The sequence below is a fragment of the Ambystoma mexicanum genome, chromosome 9, assembly GCF_040938575.1.
Source record: "Ambystoma mexicanum isolate Mex_15411 chromosome 9, UKY_AmexF1_1, whole genome shotgun sequence".
NCBI lineage: Eukaryota > Metazoa > Chordata > Amphibia > Caudata > Ambystomatidae > Ambystoma > Ambystoma mexicanum.
Genome location: NC_090931.1, coordinates 1047937638 through 1047950759, shown reverse-complemented (window position 1 = coordinate 1047950759; position 13122 = coordinate 1047937638). Strand labels below are relative to the sequence as shown.

The 13122-nt window shown below is 45.3% G+C and overlaps 1 protein-coding gene across 4 annotated transcripts in view; it reads right to left on the bottom strand.

Annotated features, from left to right (window-relative positions):
* Positions 1–13122, bottom strand: part of DPP4 (dipeptidyl peptidase 4) — a 992858-nt gene that overhangs the window by 440310 nt on the left and 539426 nt on the right. The window lies entirely within an intron of this gene.

Genomic DNA, 13122 nt, shown 5'->3' with positions numbered 1-13122 from the left:
TTTATGAAGGCAGAGTGACTACAAAAAGAAACTTTCTTTTTGAAGTCTGAGGGCCCCCGTAACCCATGACATGGTAGACCCTAGGCTGGAGGCCTCCATGTCATGGGGTGAGGGGGGGTGGGGAGCCCTATGCCTTCAAAAAGAAATTGTTTGTTTTTGAAGCCACTCAGCCATCATAAAGAAATTATTTTGATTATGGTTCGGTCCTTAACTGAAATAATTTCTTAATGAAGTTATAGTGACTTAAAAAAGAAACAATGCGGCTCATTCTGACCATGCCGGTCCGGAAACAACGGTGCTGGTAAGCTTACAGGCACTGTTGTTTCCGGACTAGCATATTACAGGTCTGCCTTGTGGGGCTGCCGTGCCCGACAGGTCTGACCCTGCCAGGCACAGCAGCCACGGTAGGCAGACCTGTCACAGAAGCACTGGCACCGTTAACAATGGTGCAGGTGCTTCTGTGTCCCCATTCCCGTGGAGTCTGGGGTTTAACGAAATTACCGGCACCTGATTTCCCAGCCGCCGGACTTGAAATAGCACGGTGGCACCGGGAAGTCAGGCCATAGTAATTTTTTATGGGTCTGGCGGCAACCCGCCGGTAGCACCGGCACGGTTACCGCTGGACCCGTAATGAGCCCCAATTTCTTTTTTAAGTAATAGGGCCCCCCCTCAACTCCATGAGGTGTGCGTGTATGAGTCTATGGTGAAAGGGTGCACACTCAAATGTATAGCCGTCTGCCTGTGTGTGTATGGTGAAAGGGTGCACACATAAATGTATAGGTGGCTACCTGTGTGAGTGTATGGTGAAAGGGTGCACACTTAAATGTGTGGATGACTGGGTGTGTATAAGGTGAATGGGGTGTGTGCTTGTGTACAGGGGCACAAGAAAACCTTCATTTTGGGGGGGCTAACCCTTCAAATGTTGGGAGAGGCGCTAACATCACATGCGGTGGGCAGGGGGAAACTTATTTGTGTGGGCGCATCCAAATTATTTACGCATTTTAATGAGACTATTCTAGTGCAGATTCAATGTTACAAGCAGTTAACTCTCTCCTTTAAGTCTCCTGTTCCCTCTCTACCCTTCCAATCACTCCCCTGGCATGCAAGTACTAAACCCACATCACGATTTCAATCGCCTAAACAATGTGGAATTTGAATGCAGGTACTAACAGTGAAATGCTTTACGTTGGTAATTGCTGGGTTCTTGTTAACAGCAAAAACCAGGTGCCGTTTAAAATCTGTGTCCTGTTCGGTCTGGCAACTGCTCTAAATGTTAGCCAAGTTGAGTCAATATAGCCCAAAATGTCAGGGGGGCTAGTGCTGAAGCCCAGTCAACTCAATGGTGTTGCGCTACTACTTGTGTTTAATGCCTTGCTTACTCCTAGCCCTATTCTTCCTCGTCCCAGTACTTATATACGAGGCAGTACGTGTGTTTGAGGCACTCTGCCTCATACAAAAGTACTGGGAAGAGGTAGAGGTACATGGAGGTAATGCCTGATTTAGCTACCTGTAATCTTCATCACTCCTAGTCCCACTGTTCCTCATTCCAGTACCTACCTATGAGGCAAGGAGCCTCATACGAAAGCTCTGGGACAAGGAAGAGGGACGCAGAGGTAATTCTGGGCCAAGGAGCTGATTGTGGAGGTTGGGGTGGTGGGTGGGAGGGAGAGTGGATGTGTGGGTGGGCAGGATTGTGTGATAAATCATAATGGTTGTCCATGTCCAGGCTAAGCAGGCATGATATGTGGTATTAGTGGCTAGAGAGGCATTTTGATTTAGCCAGTCTAGTCATTCCTCAGTTTGGTATGACTTTCTTTTAACTGGACATTTCTGATAAAGTAGTCCTGCTAACTTTAATTACCTGGCTAGATTGGCATTTGGGTGCTGCCAGTCTAGCCATTTCTTACTGCGGCATTGTATATTTTTCTGGGCATCTGTGATAAAATGATATGATGTGATTCAAGTCATTTATAATGCGCCTGTACACAAGTGTACACAAGGGAGGGATGATAGAGGGAGGACAAGACAAACGATCGCACTAGGCCTTGTGTCATTGTGAGAACGAGAAGTGCAAGGGAAAAGGGAGCAGGGAAGTGCAAGTGAGAGGGGAGGGGAAAACAGGGCAGCAATGCTCTCAGTAAGTGCAGCCAGGGCAGAGCAGCTATTGGTTGTGCAAGGAGAACAATGGACTGCAGGGTTACAGTTACAGCCCCTAAGTGCATGGTAGGCCCGGAGGCATTGCAAGGGTGACCAATCAAGAAAGAGCCTGGACTCAGAGAGACTCTGAGGGTAGCCAAGCAGCCAGTCAGTACAGCAGACAGGTAGGTCAGGTAGGTCAGCAGGGGGGGAGAGAGAGAGCGAAAGCAGCAGAGAAGAGGAAAGCTTTTAGCTGCTTCCGAAACTTCAGGTTGTCCGCCTCAAGATTGAGAGGGGCAGGGAGGCCATTCCAGTTGGAGGCACCAGCAGAGGAGAGAGGTCTACCTCCACTCTCTGCCTGGAGAAATGTCTAAGCCTTAGAGAGTTGGAGGTAGCTGAGTGAAGGGTTAGAGAAAGAAGGTATTTTGGAAGAGAGCATTGGATTTAGTGTTGGCACTGGCCCCAGAAAGCCTTGTGGGCAATGCAAAGGTTCTTGAACTTGATCCTTGCAGCCAGTGGAGAAATTTCAGGGCTGGAGAAATACAATCCCAGGGCTTGAGGCCAAGGCTAAGTCTTGCAGTCCTGTTCTGGATTATTTGCAGATGACGGAGACTAGAGGAAGACAGATTGAGAAAGTGGCTGTTGCAGTAGTCCAGCTTAGAGACAGTGAGCTTCTGGTGGAGAGTGAGAAAGGGAAGAGTCCCTTTGAGGAGGAGCAGCTGGTAGTGGGACTTCTTGGTGATGTCCGAGATGTTAGGAGAGAAAGAGAGTGTGGCTTTGAAGATGACACCAAGGTTTTTTGCCTCGCAGGAAGGCAAAGGAAGAGGGCCCAAGGTGGTCTGCTATAGTGAGAGAGGAAACACAGTGGCAAGGGTCCCAATGAGAAGGATCTCTGTCTTACTGGCATTAAGGCAGAGATTGTTGGAGGTGCACCAATCCTGAATCGTGGATAGACAGTCAGGAATGAGCAAGAGAGGAGAGGAGGATGAGGGGAGCCTGAAGGAAAGCTGAGTCATCCGCACAACATTGAAAGTTAGAGGATAAGGTAGAGATCAGGGAGGCCAAAGTGGCCAAGTAGAGGTTGAAAAACCAGCGTGAGAGGATAGAGCCCTGGGGAATGCCACAGGTAGAGAGAGGTGGCGGAGAGAATGGGACCACGATCGACCTGGGTGCGGAGTGGCGGTCCAAGTGGAAGTAGGTCAGTCACTCTAGAGTCTGATCTGTGATGCCCAGGTTCTCACAGAGTCGATTGATCAGGATGGGGATGTTGACCCTGTCGAAAGCAGAGGAAAGATGAAGGATGAGAATAGAAGGAATGCTGGAATCAAGGTTAGAGAGCAGCACAGGTGTTAAGGAGAGCAGTTTCCATGCCTCTGGCAGCTCTGAAGCCAGACTGATGGTCATGGAGACAACCAACAGATTCAGTGTGGAGAGTAAGCTGGGAGATGGCAAGCTTTTCCAAGAGTTTGCTCAGGAAAGGTGGAGATTGAGCGATAGTTTTCCAGCAGGTAGGATCAGCAGACTGCTTCTTGAGGAGTGGGTGCACAAGGGAGTGCTCAAAGGGAGAGGGGAACATTGCAGTGGCAAAAGAGTGATTACAGAAATCGGCCAAGGCTGGAGCGAGGGTGTCAATATGGGCTTTGATGGTTCTGGAGGAGCAGCGGAGCACCTGTTTGGACGACACTTTCATAGATCGGACTTGTCTAGAAGCCTCATCAGGTGTTGTCAGAGAGAAAGAGGAAAAAGGAGGAGGAGAGAAGAGATGGCCAAAATGGGCCGAGAGAGGAAGAGGACATAGAGGACAGGATGTCCTGAGATTTAGCAGAGAAATGAGAGGCCAGAGCTGTACAGAGGGCATGGGAGGGAACAGAAGAGGTATAGACCACAACAGGATTGACCAGTTCCTTGCAGATTTTAAAGAGTTTGGCCGTGTTGTTCGAGGCCATGGAGACACATGCTTTATTGTGTGCTCTCTTCTTGATGAGTGTTATTGCTTTGACTGGCATTTTGCTGAAAACAGTCTAGGTATGTCTAAATGTGGCCTGGCATTCTGTACTATAATGTTATTACGTGTTTACACTGGTCTACATTGTGCAGCCAGTTGGAAGCATTAATGTTCCTGTGCACTGTTGGTGACTTGCATGTATTGGATTGTGTTACCCTACAAAACAATTGCAAACACTTTGGCTTTATAGCCAATTTATCTCAGAAAGTGTGCTGTATATTGCATTAAAACACATATTTATATCTTTTTCCTAGTGCAGTGTGCGGCATACCCCTTCAGCAGCACGTTCATGCGTATTGTGCAAGCGTGACAGTCTAGGCCGGCCCAGAGTGTGGCGCAACCCGTGATTTGTTGCCGAGTTGGGGGGCCCCCTCAGCCTGGCTCGCAGGGGGGCCCCCACATTTTGTGTTACGCCACTGCCAAAAGACATATTTCACATACAGAAGAACCTTAAGTACCGTGTGTCTTACGCTTCCATGTAATCCACATATTTTCCTGTGTTCTTGTGAAGAGCAAATAAAACAACTAGCCAGGAAAATCACCTTACATAATGCACGATTGACTTCAACAGCCTCTTGCTGATGCTGGGTTATTTGCACAGGATACAAGCCCCATTGAAACCGATCTGTGATCTTCCATATCATGCAATCAGCCTTTCCTCTCTGCACTACAGATTTCAGCGCAGAGGGATACACACGGGTTAATGCCCGTTCTTTACTCAAGCTCCCAAGAGGACCTGACTACACGTCACAACAACCCACTCCCTCTGAAACATCATTTGCGAACCCAATCATGGCCTCACAAATGTTTTTCGTCAGAGACTTTGTCAAGCATGGGGTAGCTCGAGATCTTCCTGGGAGGTCTGTCAGGGACGTCATTTCACCAAAATGGCTGGGGTAGTGGAAGTGACATCGCATGACCCTTGATGACATCATAGGAACTGATGCAATTTGACCCCTTCCCAACGTGACATCACGAGAAACAATGGAACACGACCTTTTACCCCTTGACAAAACAGGAAGTGGCATCACATTGCATTGTTCCTAAGTACATCATGAACAATATGGTTACAATATTAATGTAACTTGATATACGTTTCATATAAGAAATGATCACCATATGTACCAGCAGAAAAAAAAACATGCTATAACTGCAACTTGCGAAAAGCAAAATACATAGTCCGAATTTGATGCTTATTCTACTCTGAATGCTTTTTGGAGAATGTTGTGTGCATTGTTAATTTGAGGTGTTTACGAACAGGCAAAATCAGTGACTCACCCCCTGAAGTGTGCCTGAAATAAACCTTTAATAAGTCTAGCCATTATTGTATAGAATTCCAGAAAGACACATTATTTGTTATTCCTATTCTTTCTTATTTAGGGTCACTGCTCAAAGTGTTACACTTGTGGAACCCCCTATTTGTTTTAAGAAGCCTAAACAAGAAACAAAGAGCCACATAGCATTTGCCACAGTCCAGGGGCATCAATTTGTAAAAAAGAAAAAAATAATAATAATTTTCTTTTTGTAAATGTCTTTTATGGGTAGCAAGGGAGACCACAGGGTTCGTAAGGGAGACCTCAGTGGTTGCAACTGCGACCCCTGGCGACCCCTAAATGACGTCCCTGAGGGCTGTGCCATCATGAGGGTTCAGCTATAAATACAATTGTCACAATTGCCCAGTGGGAGGATCTGCCTGAGGAGTGTCCCCATGCACATGGTGGATACATGAGTATGGAAACCGGCCCTCGAGAATAGGTGAAGGAAGTTAACAGGGAAATCCTTTTTCCACCATGTTTCCCGCATCCAATATGACTAACAAAGAGAATTGTGGACCTCATTACGAGTTTGGCAGTGTTACCTCTGAAAGCTGGAGGTAACTCATCCAATTTACCTCCCAAAAATCGGCAGCATTACCATCCAGAAATTCCACCAGAGGTAATACTGCCAAAAATCCTCAATATTTACACCACAAAACTGCCAATTTAATCCAGTGGTATTACCATCGGAGGCAATGCCCCCAGTGGCAATACCAGTGGACCAAGTGGAGGTAACGGTAATGACGTTTGGTGGCATCTCGTGGAGTTACCGCAGAGATACCACCAAACTCGTAATGAGCCCCTTTGTATGGTACTCAAAAAGAGTTTAGTACTCACCTGAAATGCAGAGGGAGTTAAGTGTCCTTTCTGACTTCTTAGAAAATAATTTAAGATGATAGTTTTTGTAGACATGATGTTGTTACGTTATGCTATGTTATTATGTATTATTACTGTAGCCATCACTGCTGTAATGGCCTTACAGCACCTATGCATGTGCGAAAGGTGGGGTATTGTGACCCTGTCAGATGTAACCAGAACCCAGTCTATGGATAGGAATGAGAAGAAGAGTCCTGAAAGGGAATTGACGTTAAAGAAGTGTTGGCCAATAAAAACACGTGGCAGGGAATGTGGGTGGAAACAGTGATGCAGGTTTGATTAGTATAGAAATGTTATCCGTTAAGCGTGTGAAAAAAGTTCGGAAAGGTACAGCTCGGTTTAGGGGCTGGGCTTTACTGTGATGGCAATTACTTAATCAAACAATAAATGGTGTTATGGACTTGGCCTTTCGCCAGATTACATTATAGGAAACATTCCCTGTTTCAGGGGAGAGATCTGGGTTTACCTAGCCAGCTGACGGATGTGTAGGTGCAAAGAGTTGCATGTGTATAGATGTATGTGTGGAGACATGAGATGTAAGGTAAGGTGCGGAAGATGAGACAAAATGAACTTAAATCACATAGCAGTAATGTCCTTATTTTGCGAGCTAAGTATAGCATCACTGTGATGATAGATAACATACATGGGGAACGAGGATCATACCCTGCTACGGTGGGAGTTAATTAAACAGCCAATATTTTAGTTGGCTTTTGGTGTTAGATTGAAGAGTTCAGCCTTTCGGATAAAGGTATAGAATAATAATAATAATAATATGGATGGGACAATGTAAGCTTATGCATGCATAGTTGCAGTAATAGGGTGCATACTGAAATTAAGGAGATTGATATTATTATAAGCCAACTATTGCCGACGCATTAGCCCATCCAGCCACAAAGGGCATGGACCCAGGTGGGACACTTTCCTCCAAGACTCTGAAGTACCTCAAGCTAGTGGTGGTACCATTAGAACAATGAAACAAGAGTGGGCCTATACCATGATGAGAGCCAGAGTGTGGTGTACCTGAACACGTGGTCGGTAAGTGCCTTCCGCTTGCCCACCCATCAGATCAAATTTGTAAAACTGCAAGGGCCTCTATTGTTAGATATAGTTTTCTTACTAAACTAACCTCGTGCAAATATGAGTGAGTTTCACTCGCTAACTGATCCCAATGCGAGAAATAGCATGCACATTCACAGATTCACTATGAACGTCATGCAGACATTCCGTATTCTCCCGCGATGTTCACTGTGGCAACGGTGGGACACAACCAACATGGCAACCAACACAGGACTCTGCGACCTTCGCCAGATGGCACCTCCAGTATCCGCTGCTTTACTTCCATCTTTTTTGGTGGCGTTCTGAAGCCACGTATTTGAGGACAGGGATACTAGTGCTCCTTGTGTCGCAACTTCAGGTTTTCCTCCTGTTTATGATGCTCCTTCATCCTTGTCCCTTTGTGGACCACTCTCCTGTCCTGCTGTTGGGGGCCTCCATGTCCCTTTGTATCCTGTACTCTGCTGCTCAGCTCTTTTCCTTTCATATTACGCTTGCTCATCCTGGTCCATCCCCTATCTGAATTATCTACTTCCGAACCTGCTACCAACTGACTGCCTGTTTCCATGCTTTTCCTGCTACCCGACGTCTCCGCATCTGTCTACAATGCCCAGCCTGCTTCCCACATCTCCCACATCATCATGGCACCGTGGAAAAGGGTTTTCTTCCCAAAGAGGCTCTCTCCTCAGGTGGCTTCCCTGGAAGGGACTTACCTCCCAGTTCTGACTTGACCGTACATGAAGTGACCTCCAGTGGAGACCGACCAATCTTCAGCAAACCCAGAAGAAATAAGTCACCCCTGATATGTCCAATCGCTGACAGATTGTAATTCAATATGCACGAGCAAAATGGAACAAGTGCAATAGTTGATTGCAGTCGTCCAGTGCTTACTACAGAGGTACAGAACCTGTAAACCGAAAATGCCAGAATACGGCAAATGGTGACTCAGACGGCTCCTCCTGCTGGCCCTCCTCACACCAGTCTGTCCTCTTGAAAATGTGATGGTTCGCCTGTATAGCTTCAGGACTTTTTGGATGCATGTACTATTCAGTATACTTTTAAACCTCGTATTTCCCATCAGATCGTACTAAAATTGGATACATGATCAGAATTTAACTGGTAGCATGTTAGCCTGGCGACACGCCTGGTTATGTCAGATAGTCCATTTTTGGTTGACTATCAGGGTTTTATTGCAGCCTTAAATGCTATGTGTGGTCACCTGACTGCCTTTGTCGGATTTGCATCAAGGCTCTTCTGAAATTTAGCATTATGTCACACGTTTTAAGCAGCTTGCTGCTAATGAACTGGTCACCTTAGTCTTGCAGTTGGACTATCGCCTCCTGGAACATACAAAGGAGAAAAAAACGTTAAAAAACCAGAAACCCTACATCCCCTTTGGGTGATGCCACAGAACTCTTCAGCTGAAGATAACAGTGAACATATGCAGATCGGAGCAGCGTAAGGACCACTTGCTGCTGAAGTGAGAGCCAGAGGATGAAAAATGGGGCTCTGCCTGTATTTGCGTCTTCTCAACATCGTCTAAAGGATCATCCCCTGGTTGCACTTTGGCATTCGGGAAATGCTGTCACCCAGTCCTGACCAGGTGTGCCTCTCCATTTTAAGTCCCCCCATTTTTGTGGGTAGTTATACAGATCGGTTGGAGAATCAATTGGTCGTACTACCATCTCTTTTCAGGATACTATCCTCCACAACATGCCCACCTTTGTGGATTGTGGAGCAGCAGGAGTATTTATGGACGATGCATGGGCTAAAATGCATGCAATTCCCAGAATAGCCAAAAATATTGCCCAACCGGTGGAAGGAGTGGATGGCCATCCCTTGGTCTCTGGGCAAGTTGTGGAACATACCATCAAAGTCGTCCTCACCATTTCTGGTTATCTTGATCTGATCTGATTCGGGCTGCCCACCTTCCTGTTATTCTAGGTCTTACTTGGCATTGTTTTCATATCCCTCATATCAATTGGACTGCTAGTAGTCTTTTTCTCGGATTTGAACATTGTACCCATCATTGTGTCACTGCCTGTCAGCCAGCTGTTCCCATACCTGTGATTATGTTCTCCTGTAATTCTTCCACCATTTCCATTGGAAACCTGAATTTGGTGCCTGAGATCTATGCTGAGATCTATTCTGAGATCTAGTCTGCCTACACTGACATATTCAATGATGATCAAGGGAGGAGCCTACCTCCCCATCGCCCTGAAGACTGCGCAATGATCTTAATTCCAAGCAGTAAGGTACACTTAGGGTGTATGATTAAACTGTCAGAAGCTGAGAACTTGTCCTCTATGAATACCTGCATAAGAATCGTAATATTGAGTTGATTACAAAATTGTTATTGTAAATTCATCCCTGGTTTTCCGGCTACACTATTACCCATTATGAAACTTCCCAAGAGAGCAATACCTTTTCACTGGTGTGTGGATGCTGAGAACACCTTTCAGGAACTCAAGAGATCCTTTTAATAGGCTCCTATCTTAAAACAGACTGATATAAACAAGCCCTTTATTCTGGAAACTGATGCTTCCGATGGGTGCTTTGCTCAGGCAAATCCAGGAAGATACCTTTGAACATCCTATTACCTATTTATCCAGAAACCTTTAAACAGAACTATTCCTTACTGGAAAAGGTATTGCTAGTATACAAGAAAGCTTGCATGGAATGGAGACATCTTTTGATGGGTTCACAGTTTCCAGTTGAGATGTGAACCGATCACTGAAATCTACAGGCCCTGCAGAATCATGAATGTCATAATAGCCATCAGGCTAGATGGGCATATTTTGTTCTCACAGTACGATCTGGTATACACTTACATTCCGGGGTCTCATCATTGTATTGCAGATTCCTTATCCTGACAATACCCTGAAGGTATACAATGGGTTTTCCCTGAAAACATGCTCCGTTGTGCCAAATTTTCGATGTTTTGTTTCTTCATGTTTGCAAGAAGTCAAGTCTACCCATCCTTCAACCACTGATTCATCTCTATCACCGTACAAGTTGAAGCGCCATCAGGATTTGTTGTTTCATGACAAGAAGCTCTATATATTCCTACCTCAGAACTTCAGGTTCAAGTCCTTCAGGTGTGCCATGACAGCAATATATCTGGAAATACGGGTATTACGGCTACATTATCCACGATTCCGAGGCATTTCTGAAGGCCTGAATTGGAAAATTTTGTCCGTGACTATGTTGAGGCATGTTGTATTTGTCTTCAATTGAAAATGAAGAAACATCATCCATTCAATCAATTACACCAACCTGCCCTACCTGCATTGCCTTGGCAAACCATCTGAATTGATTTAAATGTTCATTTACCTCCTTTGGAACACAATACTGCTATCATGGTTACTGTGGACTCATTGACCAAATTGGCTAATTTTACGGCCATGCGTGGCATTCCTTTAGCCCCTCTTCTTCCCTCCATTATTTCAGAGGTACTCAATTCATCTCCTGTTTCTGGATGCAGATCTGCAAGATACTTGGTATTCAACATTCTCTTTCTTCAGGATATAATCCCTAGTCTGATGGGCAGACAGAATGTTTAAATCAGACAATTGAGCAATACCTCTGATGTTATGCGTCCACATCCCAGGATAATTGGAGTGAATTATTGCCCAGTGCAGTTGTGGGATGTCTTAACCCACTAATCCAAGCCCTGCAACATCACTGTGCGTTGCTGGCAGCAGAAACATCATAATGGCCGCCGGAAAGCATGCTGCTCGCCAGAAATCACCAGAAAGTGTGCAGTGAAAACCAGAAAAATAGGCCACCATCTACTTTTGCCTATGTCAGTGGTAACACAAGAGACCACTGCCAAAACCCATCATTCGGCTGCTCACAGAGCAAAATCATTGCAAAAGAAACAGCGCTGGTTTCAAAAAATCCGTTTTTATTTGGGGTCAAATTTGCACAAATCATGGCTCACAAACCACCCAAAAAGATCCAACCTCCTTGTTGGGTGGTCAACGTCATTCTCCTGCAAGAATCTACATAAATACAAGGTCCACAGAAGTGTATCTATATTTGAACAAAGTCCACTTTTGAGGATTGCTTACTGGAAGAAACCTGTCAAAAATGGGTGTAATACGGTTACTTACCTCCATCAGAAGACGGCGTTTTAAGACCATTTTGTGTAAAGTTGGACATTGAGCACAAACTATGCCAAAGAAAGACTTTCTATCAGAAGCCTAAGAGGTGAATACAATTTAAAACTATATTCGGAAAAGGCTTGAAGCAAGAAATTGTTTAACGTATGTGTTAAAAATGTGGGTTATTATAATAAAAGACAATTTTTAGACATTCGGTTTCAGAGTTAAAAGTTTCCCACACTGTGTTCAAACGAATTCCACACCTTCTCCCTGGACAAAGGAGACTTCCCCCTGCCCTTGGCTAAGAGATTGACAGGCTGGTGTCAAAAGGAACTGGGAGTAGCACCCTGGCCTGTTGCTCTCGGTACAGACAAAGGAATCCTTGGGCTGAATAGAACATGCTAATTCGGGTGTGCCTGAGAACAAACTGCTAGCAGGAAGGAGAGACATGTGACCTCTGAGTCAGCCCAGACCTTGGAGGCGGAGACAAACCATTGTGTGGATTCAGAAAGCACATTAAATATATATTTTAGAAAAATGCTTATAACAAATTGCACTGAACTGCCAAAAAGGTGAAACTTTGAGATTGTTAAAATGAAAAATTCGCTCACTGTTGAAGACTGAGCTGGACTCTGTGCGATGTTCTGAGACCAAACCCCGGAATTATTCATATTGTAGCCACTGTGTTTATGCTATGAACATAAAAAAATTACAGAAATGTGCCCGGATGGGGGGTGCATGCAAGTCCCAAAAGTGGTGCAGAAATAATATTGAGAAAACCACCAAAAGTGTGAACCATAGCTCGTAGGAAATGGGGATTTGGACAAGAATGTACCTTAGGCAATCTGTCATGCAATTATGTATTATGAACAACTTGTGTATCTTGGAAATACGTTTTTTGGGGAAAATAGATTTCCTAAGTAAAAGCAAAGGGGAGGGATTTCCTTTGGGCCATAAACACAGTGTCACTCTGACACATATGACACACTGCTCCTGTCTCAATTCAGGAGAGGGTAAATTCTCTGACCTATCAGGTCCTCAGAGGGTTGGGCATAGATAATCAGCCTCCCCACCCACTTTGGAAATGCATAAATAGGGACTGCTGAGAACAGATAGGACACACACTTTTCCCCTACTCAACTGATTTCTTGGCGCTGCACTCTCAAGATTCCAGATCCAGACAATATCCAGAAAGAAACTCTAGAACCAAACTCTAGAACTCTGAAGCAGAGGCCTAACCCAAAAACTGAACTCTTTGCAGCAGGCCTCAGAATCTTTTGCAACCTGATTCTACCCCTAAACTTCCATGGGGCCTAACCAAAACATTCAACAGCCGGGCTGTGCTGTTTGGCTACCTCTGGCCAAGAACCCTGTGCTAGAACCAAGATTCAGACCCGCAGAGCAGAGCTGTAACCCAGAACCCGTCAGATCCAGTCCAAGAGGCCACACAGACCACAGTGCCGTGCTGAGACCAGAGTGCCTGAGACCTGTCCGGTGGCGAGAGAGAATCCCAGCCAAACCCTTGACCAGATCTTTGACGAGGCACACTCCCTTCTAAAGACATAGGAGTGAGTATCTAGTCTAGAACTAGTTTAAAGTAATCCTATTCTATTCATTTCAACCTGTCCAG